The 17,599-nt window shown below is 43.8% G+C and overlaps 9 non-coding genes across 9 annotated transcripts; 5 read left to right on the top strand and 4 right to left on the bottom strand.

The window, feature by feature from the left end:
• Positions 1-2,223: 2,223 nt before the first annotated feature.
• On the bottom strand, positions 2,224-2,305 carry TRNAS-GCU. Its single transcript has one exon. It is a non-coding gene; the product is annotated as a tRNA-Ser (tRNA).
• Positions 2,306-3,907: 1,602 nt separating this feature from the next.
• Positions 3,908-3,978, top strand: TRNAG-GCC. Its single transcript has one exon. It is a non-coding gene; the product is annotated as a tRNA-Gly (tRNA).
• A 1,415-nt stretch (positions 3,979-5,393) lies between these two features.
• On the top strand, positions 5,394-5,466 carry TRNAK-CUU. Its single transcript has one exon. It is a non-coding gene; the product is annotated as a tRNA-Lys (tRNA).
• A 1,602-nt stretch (positions 5,467-7,068) lies between these two features.
• Positions 7,069-7,140, bottom strand: TRNAP-CGG. Its single transcript has one exon. It is a non-coding gene; the product is annotated as a tRNA-Pro (tRNA).
• Positions 7,141-8,312: 1,172 nt separating this feature from the next.
• On the top strand, positions 8,313-8,400 carry TRNAY-GUA. The gene is given in 2 exon segments: positions 8,313-8,349; positions 8,365-8,400. It is a non-coding gene; the product is annotated as a tRNA-Tyr (tRNA).
• Positions 8,401-13,201: 4,801 nt separating this feature from the next.
• On the bottom strand, positions 13,202-13,295 carry TRNAI-UAU. Its single transcript has 2 exons — positions 13,258-13,295; positions 13,202-13,237 (listed from the first exon to the last, which is right to left on the bottom strand). It is a non-coding gene; the product is annotated as a tRNA-Ile (tRNA).
• Positions 13,296-15,031: 1,736 nt separating this feature from the next.
• TRNAV-AAC lies at positions 15,032-15,104 on the top strand. Its single transcript has one exon. It is a non-coding gene; the product is annotated as a tRNA-Val (tRNA).
• A 1,259-nt stretch (positions 15,105-16,363) lies between these two features.
• Positions 16,364-16,436, top strand: TRNAR-ACG. The gene has a single exon. It is a non-coding gene; the product is annotated as a tRNA-Arg (tRNA).
• Positions 16,437-17,509: 1,073 nt separating this feature from the next.
• TRNAG-GCC lies at positions 17,510-17,580 on the bottom strand. The gene has a single exon. It is a non-coding gene; the product is annotated as a tRNA-Gly (tRNA).
• Between the last annotated feature and the right edge of the window lie 19 nt (positions 17,581-17,599).

The raw sequence follows: 17,599 nt of genomic DNA, 5'->3' as shown, positions 1-17,599 counted from the left end.
TCCACGTGTTTGGTTTCGTTGGCCGTCTCCCCCTTCTAGACTGTGAGCCCGCCGTTGGTCTCTAGATGTTACTGACTTGTACCTCCCAAGCGCTCAGTACAGTGCTCTGCACACAGTAAGCGCTCAATAAATACGAGTTATATATGCCTGAATTTACCGTCTTCCTGGAATCCGGCCAATGAATCGTGCATTCCATCAAATAAAACTACATTTCACTTCGAGTTGAAGAGGTGTTCTTCGAGTATATCTACTACAGCCCAAACTTTGGGGTGGCTTGTTTTTGCGATCACTTTAAAATCTTAATTCAGTCCCGAATGCCCGGGGTTTTTAAAAGCAAGGATGACCCGAAAGGTGATCTCTCGTTTCAGTGGAAAGCGCCCGGGCTTTGGAGTCGGGGGTCCTGGGTTCAAATCCCGACTCCGCCAATTGCCAGCTGTGTGACTTTGGGAAAGCCACTTCACTTCTCTGGGCCTCAGTTACCTCACCTGTAAAATGGGGGTTAAGACTGTGCGCCCTCCGTGGGACAACCTGATCACCTTGTAACCTCCCCAGTGCTTAGAACAGTGCACATAGTAAGCGCTTAATAAATGCTATTATTATTATTATTATTATTATATGGGCCCAAAATCGTACATAGTAAGTGCTTAATAAATGCTATTATTATTATTATTATTATATGGGCCCAAAATCGTACATAGTAAGTGCTTAATAAATGCTATCATTATTATTATTATTATTATTATATGGACCCAAAATCAGTTTCCTTCGTTACCAAGGGCTTGGTTCAGTGCTCTGCACACAATAAGCACTCAGTAAATTCCATTAATTGATTTACTGATCGATTAGCAGATTCCTGAGTGTTTTGACGTCTGTCTCCCCCCCGCTTCTAGACTGGAAACCCGGTGTGGGCAGGGATTGTCTCTCTTTATTGCCGAATTGTACTTTCCAAGCGCTTAGTACAGTGCTCTGCACACAGTAAGCGCTCAATAAATACGACTGAATGAGTGAATGAATAAATGGAGTTCACGCTCTAGTAGCCTGGCAGACAAACGTAAGCCTGGGACAAGTGAAGAATCAATCGGTGGTATTTATTGAACGCTTAGTATGTCCATTTATTTTTCATTCATTCAATCGTATTTATAGAGAAGCAGTGTGGCTCAGTGGACAGAGCCCGGGCTTTGGAGTCAGAGGTCATGGGTTCAAATCCCGGCTCCGCCAATTGTCAGCTGGGTGACTTTGGGCAAGTCACTTCACTTCTCTGGGCCTCAGTTACCTCATCTGTAAAATGGGGATGAAGAGTGTGAGCCCCCGTGGGACAACCTGATCACCTTGGGACCTCCCCAGTGCTTAGAACAGTGGTTTGCACATAGTAAGTGCTTAATAAATGCCATCATTATTATTATTATTATCAATCAATATTGAGCGCTTACTGTGTGCAGAGCACTGTACTAAGCGCTTGGGAAGTACAAGTTGGCAACATATGGAGACAGTCCCTACCCAACAGTGGGCTCACAGTCTAAAAGGGGGAGACAGAGAACAAAACCAAACATACTAACAAAATAAAATAAATAGAATAGATATGTACAAGTAAAATAAATAAATAGAGTAGCAAACATGTACAAACATATATACATATATACAGGTGCTGTGGGGAAGGGAAGGAGGTAAGATGGGTGGGGATGGAGGGGGGACGAGGGGGAGAGGATGGAAGGGGCTCAGTCTGGGAAGGCCTCCTGGAGGAGGTGAGCTCTCAGTAGATGGGAATCAATCAATCGTATTTATTGAGCGCTTACTGTGTGCAGAGCACTGTACTAAGCGCTTGGGAAGTCCAAGTTGGCAACATCTAGAGACGGTCCCTACCCAACAGCGGGCTCACAGGCTAGAAGGGGGAGACAGAGAACAAAACCAAGCATATTAACAAAATAAAATAGAATAAATATGTACAAATAAAATAAATAAATATGTGCAGGGCATTGTACCAGGCGGTTGGGAGAGTACAACACAGTCAAATGTTAACAGACACAACAGTCCCCGCTCCCAGCGCTTAGATCAGTACTTCCCAAGCGCTTAGTACAGTGCCCTGCACATAGTAAGCGCTCAATAAATACGACTGATGATGATGATGATGATGATGCTTGGCACATAGTAAGCGCTTACCAAGTACCATCGTTATTCCAACGAGTTTACAGAAGGATGAGGAGTTTACAGAAAATAAAAGGGAATCGACGAGGGTGGGATTCGAACCCACGCGTGCAGAGCACAATGGATTAGCAGTCCATCGCCTTAACCACTCGGCCACCTCGTCCCGCACAAATAATTTTAATTATTTTCATTCCCGTTTTTCAGTAGCAAACAGTGGTTTAGAAGAAATGCTTGCTGTGATTCCAGCCACCAATTCCCCAAATTCTGACTTTTCATCATCTTCTCCATCACGACCGGCATTGACAGTCGGAAAATAAATGCATACATAGACAAGTAAATTCATTCCATCCTATTTATTGAGCGCTTAGGTTGCCAACTTGTACTTCCCAAGCGCTTAGTACAGTGCTCTGCACACAGTAAGCGCTCAATAAATACGATTGATTGATTGATTGATTGATACTAAGCGCGTAAAGAAATACATATGTTTCGTGGCTCAGTGGAAAAGAGGCAGAGGCCTGGGTTCAAATCCCGACTCCGCCGCTGTGTGACGTTGGGCGAGTCACTCCTCTGGGCCTCAGTTACCTCATCTGGAAAATGGGAATTAAGACTGAGAGCCCCACGTGGGACAACCTGATCACCTTGCAACTTCCCCAGCGCTTAGAACAGTGCTTTGCACATAGTAAGCGCTTAATAAATGCCATTACTATTATTACCTGATAACCTTTTAACTTCCCCAGCGCTTAGAACAGTGCTTTTCACACAGTAAGCGCTTAATAAATGCCATTACTATTATTATTATTACCTGATAACCTTCTAACTTCCCCAGCGCTTAGAACAGTGCTTTGCACATAGTAAGCGCTTAATAAATGCCATTACTATTATTATTATTATTATTACCTGATAACCTTCTAACTTCCCCAGCGCTTAGAACAGTGCTTTGCACATAGTAAGCGCTTAATAAATGCCATTATTATTATTATTATTTTGTCTTGTCTATCTCCCCCTTCTAGACTGTGAGCCCGTTGTTGAGCAGGGACGGTCTCTATATGTTGCCAACTTGTACTCCCCAATCAATCAATCAATCAATCAATCGTATTTATTGAGCGCTTACTGTGTGCAGAGCACTGTACTAAGCGCTTGGGAAGGACAAGCCGGCAACACATAGAGACAGTCCCTACCCAACAGCGGGCTCACAGTCTAGAACAGTGCTTTGCGCATAGTAAGCGCTTAATAAATGCCATTACTACTACTACTACTATTCCAAGCGCTTAGTACAGTGCTCCGCACGCAGTAAGCGCTCAATAAATACGATTGCATGAATGAATTAATCATCATGAATGAATTAATGAATGAACATAGCCTAGAATTAGTGTCTGCCTTGGAGGAATTTACAATTTAGTGCGAAGGTGGTCTTTGTGAAGAGAAGCCGCGTGGCCCAGTGGAAAGACTACGGATTTGGGAGGCGGAAGTCGTGGGTTCTAATCCCGCCGCCTGTCTGCTGTGTGACTTTGGGCAAGTCACTTCACTTCTCTGGGCCTCAGTTCCCTCATCTGGAAAATGGGGATGAAGACTGGGAGCCCCACGTGGGACAACCTGATGACCTTGGATCTGCGCCATTACTTAGAAGAGTGCTTGGCACATAGTAAGCGCTTAACAAATACCATTATTATTAATATTATTAATTAACTCTTTCTTCTCTTTAATCTTCTGGCAGTAAGGGCCGGCTAGAAACTCAAATAGGGAAAGGAGGGAATAGATTTTGGAAGCATTGGTGGTTCAGTGGTAGAATTCTCGCCTGCCACGCGGGAGGCCCGGGTTCGATTCCCGGCCAATGCAACTTTTATTTTGCTGGAATCAAGGCCATCCTCACCTCTAATCCATCGTCATCATCAATCGTATTTATTGAGCGCTTACTATGTGCAGAGCGCTGTACTAAGCGCTTGGGAAGTACAAATTGGCAACAATTTGTAATCCACTGTAATCCACTGTTTGCTACTCACGAACCTGATCACCTTGTAACCTCCCCAGCGCTTAGGAAAGTGCTTTGCACCTAGTAAGTGCTCAATAAATGCTATCATTATTATTATTATTATTATTACATGGACCCAAAATCAGTTTTGTGAGCCCACTGTTGGGGAGGGACTGTCTCTATATGTTGCCAACTTGGACTTCTCAAGCACTTAGTACAGTGCTCTGCACACAGTAAACCGTCAATAAATACGATTGATTGATTGATTGGTTCAGTGCACTGCGTCTACTATGTGCAAAGCACTGTTCTAAGCGCTGAGGTACAAAAGGCATACCCCCTTCCCCTTCCCACAGCACTTCTGTATATTTGTATATATTTATTACTCTTTTTTATTAATGATTAATATAGCTATAATCCTATTTATTCTGATAGTACTGGCACCTGTCTACTTGTTCTGTTTTGCTGCCTGTCTCCCCCTTCTAGACTGTGAGGCCGTTGTTGGGTAGGGGCCGTCTCAATCTTATGCCGATTTCTCTTTCCCAAGCGCTTAGTCCAGTGCTCTGCGCACAGTAAGCGCTCAATAAATACCATTGATTGAATGAACGAATGCCGAAACCCGGGAGTGAACCAGGGACTTTGAAATCTTCAGTCTAACGCGTTCCCAACTGAGCAATTTCGGCCTTTATGTAGGAGTTTCTCAGCAGTGATCCTCGCGTTATAGGAAATTGAAACATTGAGATTATTCATTCCATCATACTTATTGAGCGGGCTCAGTGGAAAGAGCCCGGGCTTTGGAGTCAGAGGTCGTGGGTTCGAATCCCGACTCCGCCAAAAGTCTGCTGTGTGACCTTGGGCAGGTCACTTAACTGCTCTGAGCCTCAGTTCCCTCATCTGTAAAAATGGAGATTAAGACTGTACATATCTATTCTATTTTATTTTGTTAGTATGTTTGGTTTTGTTCGCTGTCTCCCCCTTTTAGACTGTGAGCCCACTGTTGGGTAGGGACTGTCTCTGTATGCTGCCAATTTGTACTTCCCAAGCTCTTAGTACAGTGCTCTGCACATAGTAAGCGCTCAATAAATATGATTGATTGATTGTTGGGTAGGGACTGTCTCTATATGTTGCCAACCTGTACTTCCCAAGCGCTTAGTTCAGTGCTCTGCACACAGTAAGCGCTCACTAAATACGATTGTTGATGATGATGATCATTATTATTATTATTATTATTACTGTGGACCAAAAAACAGATTCCATGGTCTCCCTAAGGGGGTTAGGAGCAGGTGCCCGGCTAGCTCAGTCGGTAGAGCATGAGACTCTTAATCTCAGGGTCGTGGGTTCGAGCCCCACGTTGGGCGCGACCTTTTTGCTAGCTAGGCCTCTCTGGAAGAAGTATTTTGCGAATTCCAATCCTCCACCCATTCCCAACCGCTTCCCATCTCTTCGGCCTCGACAAGGATTTGAGCCCCCGGGGCCTCTCGGACCACAAACGAGGATGACAAAGGGTCAGTGGAGAGGGTGACACCCTTGGGGGTCTCCAAGGATGAGACTTCTCCCTCCCCTCCATCACCCCTCCTCAAGGGCGACCACCGGCCCTGAATTCTCATCCCAATGGAGAAGGGATCTCATTCCCAAACTCGGAGGGAGCGGCGGTACCGAGATAATGATGATAATAATATTAATAATAATAATGATGATGGCATTGATTAAGCGCTTACTATGTGCAAAGCACTGCTCTAAGCGCTGGGGAGGTAACAAGGCCATCAGGTTGTCCCACAGGGGGCTCACAGTCTTCACCCCCATTTTACAGATGAGGTAACTGAGGCCCAATCAATCAATCGTATTTATTGAGCGCTTACTGTGTGCAGAGCACTGGACTAAGCGCTTGGGAAGTCCAAGTTGGCAACATATAGAGACAGTCCCTACCCAACAGTGGGCTCACAGTCTAGAAGGAGGAGACAGAGAACAAAACCAAGCATATTAACAAAATAAAATAAATAGAATAGATATGTACAAGTAAAATAAATAGAGTAATAAATATGTACAAACATATATATAGAGAAGTGAAGTGACTTGCCCAAAGTCACACAGCTGACACTTGGCGGAGGCAGGATTTGAACCCACTACCTTTGACTCCAAAGCCCGGGCTTTTTCCACTGAGCCACGCTGCTTCTCTGGGCCTCCGTTCCCTCATCTGTAAAATGGGGATGAAGACTGTGAGCCCCAAGTGGGACAACCTGATCATCTTGTATCCCACCCAGCGCTTAGAACAGTGCTTTTCACATAGTAACCGCTTAACAAATACCATCCACTGAGCCACGCTGCTTCTCTGGGCCTCAGTTCCCTCATCTGTAAAATGGGGATGAAGACTGTGAGCCCCAAATGGGACAACCTAATCACCTTGTATCCCCCCCAACGCGTAGAACAGTGCTTTGCACATAGTAACTGCTTAACAAATACCATCATTATTATGATGGTATATCATATATGTACATATGTATATATATGTATATATGTTTGTAAATATTTATCACTATATTTATTTATTTATTTTGCCTGTACATATCTATTCTATTTATTTTATTTTGTTAGTACGTTTGGTTTTGTTCTCTGTCTCCCCCTTTTAGACTGTGAGCCCACTGTTGGGTAGGGACTGTCTCTATATGTTGCCAACTTGGACTTCCCAAGCGCTTAGTACAGTGCTCTGCACACAGTAAGCGCTCAATAAATACGATTGATTGACTGATTGATCCACTGAGCCACGCTGTTTCTCTGGGCCTCAGTTCCCTCATCTGGAAAATGGGGATGAAGACTGTGAGCCCCAAGTGGGCCAACCTAATCACCTTGTATCCCCCCCAGCGCTTAGAGCAGTGCTTTGCACATAGTAACCGCTTAACAAATACCATCATTATTAGGAGGCCCGTGACTCTTTCCGGCTAATGAAGGGGAGAAAAAAAACTGGGCTCGTCCGGGATTTGAACCCGGGACCTCTCGCACCCGAAGCGAGAATCATACCCCTAGACCAACGAGCCAACACAACTTTATTTATCTCCATCCAGGAATTTGTGCTAACTCTGACATCTCCCTTCCCCTGAGAGATTTTTCCAGATAGGGACACCCTCGGGAAATCCACAGTCCCTGTCCCACATAAAGTCCATCATCATCATCATCATCAATCGTATTTATTGAGCGCTTACTATGTGCACAGCAATGTACTAAGCGCTTGGGAAGTACAAATTGGCAACATATAGAGACAGTCCCTACCCAACAGTGGGCTCACAGTCTAAAAGGGGGAGACAGAGAACAAAACCAAACATACTAACAAAATAAAATAAATAGAATAGATATGTACAAATAAAATAAATAAGTAGAGTAATAAGTCCACAGACAACGAATTTTACTTGTACATATTTACTATTCTATTAATTTTGTTCATGATGTGCATGTAGCTATAATTCTCTTTATTCTGACGATTTGGACCCCCATCTATATGTTTTGTTTTGTTGTCTGCCTCCCCCCCTTCTAGACTGTGAGCCCGTTGGTGGGTAAGGAATTCAAATTTGAGCTCTGCCAATTGTCAGCTGTGTGACTTTGGACAAGTCATTTAACTTCTCTGGGCCTCTGTTCTCCCATCTGTAAAATGGGGATGAAGTTGGGTAAGGAATTCAAATCTCAGCTCCGCCGATCGTCAGCTGTGTGACTTTGGGCAAGGCATTTAACTTCTCTGGGCCTCAGTTCTCTCACCTGTAAAATGGGGATGAAGACTATGAGCCCCCCGTGGGACAACCGGATCACCTTGGAACCTCCCCAGCGCTTAGAACAGCGCTTTGCACATAGTAAGCGGTTGTCCCACGGGGGGCTTATAGTCTTCATCCCCATTTTACAGATGGGAGAACTGAATTGTTGCTGAATTGTACTTTCCAAGCGCTCAGTCCAGTGCTCTGCACACAGTAAGCGCTCAATAAATACGATTGAACGAATAAATTGCTTTTTGTTTTGTTGTCTTATCTCCCCCTTCTAGACTGTGAACCCGTTGTTGGGTAGGGACCGTCTCTAGATGTTGCCGACTTGTTCCTCCCAAGCGCTTAGTACAGTGCTCTGCACCCAGTAAGCGCTCAATAAATACGATTGAATGAAGGAATTGCTGAGGCCCTCAGCAGGTAAACCTTTGAGGAAGAACTGACAAGGGTAGGCCAAAGGAGAGCCTTCGATAGCTCAGCTGGTAGAGCGGAGGACTGTAGTAGACGTACTTAGTTATCCTTAGGTCGCTGGTTCGATTCCGGCTCGAAGGACATTTTTTCCTCCACCATTAACGCGTGGGGCATACTTATGACAAAGATAATAATGATGATAGTATGTTAATAATAATAATAATAATGCTGTGGGGCTGAGGGAAGGGTGAATGAAGACAAGGATGAAAATGCTCAGACAGAAGCTTAGAGACTGTAAGATCATTATGGGCAGAAAGCGTGTAGCCAATTACTAGTTGTACTGTAATAATAATAATAATAATAATAATAATAATAATGGAATTTGTTAAGCGCTTACCATGTGCCAAGCACCGTTCTAAGCGCTGGAAAAGATTCAAGGTAATCAGGTTGTCCCACGTGGGGCCCACCGACTTAATCCCCATTTTCCAGATGAGGTCACTGAGGCACAGAGCAGTGAAGTGATTTGTTAAGCCTTATTACGGGAGTGACGTGTTTCTAGATCAATCAATCAATCAATCAATGATCTCCTTGATGTGGAGATCAAGGCAATCATCCACATCATCATCCTCTCCCACTCGTCCCCCTCTCCATCCCCCCATCTTACCTCCTTCCCTTCCCCACAGCACCTGTATATATGTTTGTACATATTTATTACTCTATTTATTTATTTATTTATTTTACTTGTTCATATCTATTCTATTTATTTTATTTTGTGAGTATGTTTGGTTTTGTTCTCTGTCTCCCCCTTTTAGACTGTGAGCCCACTGTTGGGTAGGGACTGTCTCTATATGTTGCCATTTTGTACTTCCCAAGCGCTTAGTACAGTGCTCTGCACATAGTAAGCGCTCAATAAATACGATTGATTGACCGACTGATTGATCTGAGACCCTGTAAATGTGGGAGGGGGAGGAAGGGGTGGAGGCTGCCTTAGGCTGTGGCTGAATAGAAACTGCTGCAACAATGATCAAAACGCTTATGAAGCTGGGTGGCTCAGAGGAAAGAGAGCATGGGTTCAAATCCCGACTCCGCCACTTGTCAGCCGTGTGACTTTGGGCAAGTCACTTCACTTCTCTGGGCCTCAGTTCCCTCTTCTGTAAAATGGGGATTAAGACTGTGAGCCCCACGTCGGTCCCCTGATTACCTTCTATCTGCCCCAGTGCTTAGAACAGTGCCTGGCAGATAGTAAACACTTAACAAGTGTCATTATTATTATTATTCTCAGGGCCTCAGTGCCCTCATCTGTAAAATAGGGATTCATTCAATCATAGTAAGCACTTAACAAATGCCATTTTTGTTATTATTATTATTATTCTCAGGGCCTCATTGCCCTCATCTGTAAAATAGGGATTAATTCATTCATTCAGTCATAGTAAGCACTTAGCAAATGCCATTATTATTATTATTATTATTCTCAGGGCCTCTGTGCCCTCATCTGTAAAATAGGGATTCATTCATTCAATCATAGTAAGCACTTAACAAATGCCATTATTGTTATTGTCATTATTATTCTCAGGGCCTCATTGCCCTCATCTGTAAAATAGGGATTAATTCATTCATTCAGTCATAGTAAGCACTTAGCAAATGCCATTATTATTATTATTATTATTCTCAGGGCCTCTGTGCCCTCACCTGTAAAATAGGGATTCATTCATTCATTCAATCATAGTAAGCACTTAACAAATGCCATTATTATTATTATTATTATCATTATGCTCAGGGCCTCAGTGCCCTCATCTGTAAAATAGGGATTCATTCATTCAATCATAGTAAGCACTTAACAAATGCCATTATTGTTATTGTCATTATTATTCTCAGGGCCTCAGTGCCCTCATCTGTAAAATAGGGGTTCAGTCATTCATTCAATCATAGTAAGCACTTAACAAATGCCATTATTATTATTATTATTATTCTCAGGGCCTCAGTGCCCTCATCTGTAAAATAGAGATTCATTCATTCAATCAGTAAGCACTTAACAAATGCCATTATTGTTATTGTTATTATTATTCTCAGGGCCTCATTGCCCTCATCTGTAAAATAGGAATTCATTCATTCAATCATAGTAAGCACTTAACAAATGCCATTATTGTTATTGTCATTATTATTCTCAGGGCCTCAGTGCCCTCATCTGTAAAATAGGGATTCATTCATTCATTCAATCATAGTAAGCACTTAACAAATGCCATTATTGTTATTGTCATTATTATTCTCAGGGCCTCAGTGCCCTCATCTGTAAAATAGGGATTCAGTCATTCATTCAATCATAGTGAGCACTTAACAAATGCCATTATTATTATTATTATTATTATTATTCTCAGGGCCTCAGTGCCCTCATCTGTAAAATAGGGATTCATTCATTCATTCAATCGTATTTATTGAGCACTTACTGTGTGCAGAGCACTGTACTAAGCGCTTGGGAAGTCCAAGTTAGCAATATCTAGAGACAGTCCCTACCCAACAGTGGGCTCACAGTCTAAATGATTGACTGCGAGACAACCTGATCACTTGGTATCCTCCCCAGCGCTTAGAACAGTGTTTTGCACAGAGTAAGGGCTTAACAAATGCCATTATTGTTATTATTATTATGATATCCCACCTTAACTATCGTATCAACTTCGTCGCTGACCACCTACTCCGGTTATGGAGAAAAATGGTGTTCGAGACACCGATAAGAGTGTGGGAGAATTATTAAAAATCCAGGGGTTATATCCCTTCTTACGGGGACACTTGTCTCCCCCTTCTAGACTGTGAGCCCGTTGTTGGATAGAGACCGTCTCTATATGTTGTCCATTTGTACTTCCCAAGCGCCTAGTACAGTGCTCTGCACACAGTAAGCGCCCAATAAATACGATTGAATGAATGAATGAATGAAAATACCATAATTATCCAGCGCTTGGAACAGTGCTTGGCACATAGTAAGCGCTTGACAAATACCATAATTAACCAGTGCTTAGAACAGTGCTGGGCACATAGTAAGCGCTTGACAAATGCCATAATTATCCAGCGCTTAGAACAGTGCTTGGCACATAGTAAGCGCTTGACAAATACCATAATTAGCGCTTAGAGCAGTGCTGGGCACATAGTAAGCACTTGACAAATGTCTTAATTATCCAGCGCTTAGAACAGTGCTGGGCACATAGTAAGCACTTGACAAGTGCCAAAATTATCCAGCGCTTAGAACAGTGCTGGGCACATACTAACCGCTTAACAAAGACCATAATTATCCAGCGCTGGGAACAGTGTTTGGCACATAGTAAGCGCTTGACAAATACCATAAATATCCAGCGCCTAGAACAGTGCTCGGCACATAGTAAGCGCTTGACAAATGCCATAATTAACCAGCGCTTAGAACAGTGCTAGGAACATAGTAAGCGCTTGACAAATACCATAATTATCCAGCACTTAGAACAGTGCTGGACACATAGTAAACACTTGACAAATACCATAATTATCCAGCGCTTAGAACAGTGCTGGGCACATACTAACCGCTTAACAAAGACCATAATTATCCAGCGCTGGGAGCAGTGCTTGGCACATAGTAAGCACTTGACAAATACCATAAATATCCAGCGCGTAGAACAGTGCTTGGCACATAGTAAGCGCTTGACAAATACCCTAATTAACCAGCGCTTAGAACAGTGCTGGGCACATAGTAAACGCTTGACAAATACCATAATTATCCAGCACTCAGAACAGTGCTGGGCACATACTAACCCCTTGACAAAGACCATAATTATCCAGCGCGTAGAACAGTGCTTGGCACATAGTAAGCGCTTGACAAATACCATAAATATTCAGGGCGTAGAACAGTGCTCAGCACATAGTAAGCGCTTGACAAATACCATAATTATCTAGCTCTGGGAACAGTGCTTGGCACATAGTAAACGCTTGACAAATACCATAATTAACCAGCGCTTAGAACAGTGCGGGACACATAGTAACCGCTTGATAAATACCATAATTATCTAGCGCTGGGAACAGTGCTTGGCACATAGTAAACGCTTGACAAATACCATAATTATCCAGCGCTTAGAACAGTGCTGGGCACATACTAACCGCTTAACAAAAACCATAATTATCCAGCGCTGGGAACAGTGCTTGGCACATAGTAAGCGCTTGCCAAATACCATAAATATCCAGCACTTAGAACAGTGCTTGGCACATAGTAAGCGCTTGACAAATACCATAATTATCCAGCGCTTAGAACAGTGCTGGGCACATAGTAAGCGCTTAACAAATATTATTATTATTATTATTGTTAAGTGCCCCACCTATCTCGTCGAAAAGTACCATGAGAATTATGCAGCGTGCCTCAGTGGAAAGAGCCCGGCCTTGGGAGTCAAAGGTCTTGGGTTCTAATCCTGACTCCGCCACTTGTCAGGTGGGTGACTTTGGACAAGTCGCTTCACTTCTCTGGGCCTCAGTTCCCTCATCTGTAAAATAGGGGTGAAGACTGTGAGCCCCACATGGGACAACTTCATGACTTTGTATCTCCCTCAGCGCTTAGATCAGTGCTTGTCATATAGTAAGCACTTAAAAAATACCATTATCAAGCAGCGCGGTTCAGTCGTAAGAGCCCGGGTTTGGGAGCCAGAGGTCGTGGGTTCTAATCCCGGCTCCGCCACTTGTCAGCCGGGTGACTTTGAGCAAGTCACTTCACTTCTCTGGGCCTCAGTTCCTTCATCTGTAAAATGGGGATTAAGACTGTGAGGCCCACGTGGGACATCCTCATCACCTTGTATCCCCCCCAGCGCTTAGAACAGTGCTTGGCACGTAGTAAGCGCTTAACAAAGACCAACATTATTATCAGTTATTATTATTAGGTGTGGAAGAGGAAGCGCTCCTAATGGGTAGAATGAAAAGCATTCGGGGAATAACAAAAAGGTGCTCCAGGTGAGGCTCGAACTCACAACCTCGGCATTGCCCACGCCCGTACCGTCCTATAAGTACCGCGCGCTAACCGATTGCGCCACTGGAGCCACACTTTGTTAATTTTACTATAAGTTCTAAAATCGATGGATTTGGAGGCCTTGTCCATTCATTCAATCGTATTTATTGAGCGCTTACTGTGTGCAGAGCACTGTACTAAGCGCTTGGGAAGTACAAATTGGCAACATATAGAGACAGTCCCTACCCAACAGCGGGCTCACAGTCTAGAAGTGACTGTGGAAGGTGACGGAAGGTGACACAGGATGCGGCAGGAAGAAGCAACGTGGTTCAGTGGAAAGAGCCCAGGTTTGGGAGTCAGAGGACGTGAGTTCTAATCCCACCTCTAGCCACTTGTCTGCTGTGTGACTTTGGACCAGTCACTTCACTTCTCTGGGCCTCAGTTCCCTCATCTGTCAAATGGGGATGAAGACTGTGAGCCCCATGTGGGACAACCTGATCACCTTCTAACCTCCCCAGCGCTTAGAACAGTGCTTGGCCCATAGTAAGCATTTAACAAACATTATTATTATTATTATTAATCAGACTCTGCCACTTGACTGCTGTGTGACCTTGGGCCAGTCACTTCACTACTCTGGGCCTCAGTTCCCTCATCTGTCAAATGGGGATGAAGACTGTGAGCCCCATGTGGGACAACCTGATCACCTTCTAACCTCCCCAGCGCTTAGAACAGTGCTTGGCACATAGTAAGCATTTAACAAACATCATTATGATTATTATTATTATTAATCCCGACTCTGCCACTTGACTGCTGTGTGACCTTGGGCCAGTCACTTCACTTCTCTGTGCCTCAGTTCCCTCATCTGTCAAATGGGGATGAAGACTGTGAGCCCCCCGTGGGACAACCTGATCACTTTGTAACCTCCCCAGCGCTTAGAACAGTGCTTAGCAGATAGTAAGCATTTAACAAACATCATTACGATTATTATTATTATTAATGCCGACTCTGCCACTTGACTGCTGTGTGACCTTGGGCCAGTCACTTCACTTCTCTGTGCCTCAGGTCCCTCATCTGTAAAATGGGGATGACGACTTTGAGCCCCATGTGGGACAACCTGATCACCTTCTACCCTCCCCAGCGCTTAGAACAGTGTTTGGCCCATAGTAAGCATTTAACAAACATCATTATGATTATTATTATTATTAATCCCGACTTTGCCACTTGACTGCTGTGTGACCTTTGGCCAGTCACTTCACTTCTCTGTGCCTCAGTTCCCTCATCTGTAAAATGGGGATTAAGACTGTGAGCCCCATGTGGGACAACCTGATCACCTTGTAACCTCCCCAGCGCTTAGAACAGTGCTTGGCACATAGTAAGCATTTAACAAACATCATTATGATTATTATTATTATTAATCCCGACTCTCCCACTTGACTGCTGTGTGACCGAGGGACCTTGTTGTCCCTCGTGGGGCTCACATTCTTAATCCCCATTTTCCAGATGAGGGAACTGAGGCCCAGAGAAGTGAAGTGACGCGCCCAAAGTCACACAGCTGACAAGTGGCAGAGTCGGGATTAGAACCCAGACCTCTGACTCCCAAGGCCAAGTTCTTTCCACAAAACCCGTTATGTCAAATCCAAAGCATGCTTAGCACTTTTCTGCTCTATTCTTCTCTTCATCCCGTATAGATCTATGCACGTTTTATGTATGTGTTTCTTTGCATATTCAATTATTCCTTCCTCTATTTCATGCTGGTACATCCTTGAATTCTTTGGGTCTCAGTATTTCAACATTATTTTTGTGTTTCCATGGTGTGGTAACAGAGTTGTTTCCGTAGTGTAGTGGTTATCACATTCGCCTAACACGCGAAAGGTCCTCGGTTCGAAACCGGGCGGAAACATCGATTTTTTTGTAGCGATTCAATAATACCACCTCCCGCAATAGGGGATATATTTTCTTTGTAACCACAACACTGACCGTGATTCATTCCTTGAGCTAGAAAAAAATTCTGATTAATCATGGAAGATGCGAGGGGGAGAAAAATGAGGAAGGTCCAATCGAGGGCTACTTATGTTCATTCATTCAAGCAATCGTATTTATTGAGCGCTTCCTGTGTGCAGAACACTGGACTAAACTCTTGGAAAGTAGAATACGGCAATAAATTGAGACAATCCCTACCCAACAACGGGCTCACAGTCTAGAAGGGGCGAGAAGGACAACAAAACAAAATAAGTAGACAGGCATCAATAGTATCAACAGAAATAAGTAGAATTATAGATCTAGACATATCATTAATAAATAGAATAATAAATATAGACCCAAGTGCTGTGGGGCAGCGGCCCATATGTTTTGTTTTGTTGTCTGTCTCCCCCTTCTAGGCTGTTGGGTAGGGATCGTCTCTATATGTTGCCGACTTGTACTTCCCAAGCGCTTAGTCCAGTGCTCTGCACATATTAAGCGCTCAATAAATACGATTGAATGAACGAATGAATAGGGAGGGAAGCTCAACTCTGGGCGAGTCAGGGCAAACACAGGGTTGAGAAGACTGGATTGAATGAATGGATGAAAGGCAGGGGTTGATTCCTGTGTCCGAGTTGGTCCTGGGGATTTTCGGCCTCTGGAGACTACCAGTTCTCCAATTCAACGTTGCTGTTCACAGACACACACACACACACACACACACACACACACACACACACACACCTCATCCTCCTGTTGTCATTTGTCTTGCAACTCAAAGTGGTAGAATTTTGCCTTTCTCCAAGGGGACAAATGACATCGGCTTGTATAAACGTATATATGTTTGTACATATTTATCACTCTATTTATTTATTCATTTTACTTGTACCTATCTATTCTATTTATTTTATTTTGTTAATACGTTTGGTTTTGTTCTCTGTCTCCCCCTTCTAGACTGTGAACCCACTGTTGTGCAGGGACCGTCTCTATATGTTGCCAACTTGTACTTCCCAAGCGCTTAGTCCAGTGCTCTGCACACAGTAAGCGCTCAATAAATACGATTGATTGATTGATTGATTGATCTTCAGTTTCCCTGTCTCCCTTTTCCAAGTCAGTGTGGGGAACTACAAAGATCGTAGGGCCCTGAATAACAGCTGTGAGATGAGCTAGAAATGTGACAAAAAACACCTTTTTTCCAACGGGCCAGTGGCGCAATGGATAACGCGTCTGACTACGGATCAGAAGATTCCAGGTTCGACTCCTGGCTGGCTCGGTTTAAGTTTTGAGTGTTTTCTTTTTCTTCTTCAAGTGGTAGGAATAGAATCCTCTTCCTGGGTGCTAATAAGCTATTTAGTTTACTAATGGTAATTAGTCATAGTAATAGTAATAATAATAAATTTACTAATAGTAAACTAGGGTTCCACAGACACAGTCCCCTGCCCACAATGAGTTTAAAACCTAGAGGGGAAGGGAGACAGACATTAATGCAAATAATTAGAAATATGTACATAAGTACTGGGGGGCTGGGGGGGGGGGGAAGAGTAAAGGGAGTAAGTCAGATCGATTCAGAAGGGAATAGGAGAAGAGGAAAGGAGGGGGCTTAGTCAGGGAAGGCCTCTTGGAGCAGATGGGACTTCAATCAATAAGGCTTTGAATGGGAGAGGGTGGTGTTGAGGGTGTCAATTTCTGCATCAAGAGAAGGTAATTTGGTTATGGAGACCAAATGAAGCGAGATGGATTTAGAATAGTGGAGGGTGTCACGAGATCAGAGGTATCTATAGGGGAATAGGATAGATTTCCCTCCCTCCGCACATCCGCCAAGCTAGCTCTCTTTCTCCCTTCAAGGCCCTACTGAGAGCTCACCTCCTCCAGGAGGCCTTCCCAGACTGAGCCCCCTCTTTCCTCTCCTCCTCTTTCCCCTCCCCATCCCCCCCGCCTTACCTCCTTCCCCTCCCCACAGCACCTGTATATATGTATATATGTTTGTACACATTTATTACTCTATTTTATTTGTACATGTTTATTCTATTTATTTTATTTTGTTAATATGTTTTGTTTTGTTCTCTGTCTCCCCCTTCTAGACTGTGAGCCCACTGTTGGGTAGGGACCGTCTCTATATGTTGCCAATTTGGACTTCCCAAGTGCTCAGTACAGTGCTTGGCACAGAGTAAGCGCTCAATAAATACGATTGAATGAATGAATGGTATAGCGGGAGACTCTTTAATGTCTTGCTGATTTTCCCTGCGGAAAAGTACGGATTACATCAGGACAAGTTCCCGAGTGGAGGGGAGATTGAGAGGAAGGCCCAGGATGAAAGTGTGGGGAGAGATAAAGCAAAATATTTAATGCATTGGCCGGGAATCGAACCCGGGCCTCCCGCGTGGCAGGCGAGAATTCTACCACTGAACCACCAATGCTTATATTATTTTCTACCCA

The sequence above is a fragment of the Tachyglossus aculeatus genome, unplaced genomic scaffold (assembly GCF_015852505.1).
Source record: "Tachyglossus aculeatus isolate mTacAcu1 unplaced genomic scaffold, mTacAcu1.pri scaffold_101_arrow_ctg1, whole genome shotgun sequence".
Lineage (NCBI taxonomy): Eukaryota > Metazoa > Chordata > Mammalia > Monotremata > Tachyglossidae > Tachyglossus > Tachyglossus aculeatus.
Note: the sequence above shows the minus strand (reverse complement) of the source record. Positions and strands in the feature narration are given on the sequence as shown.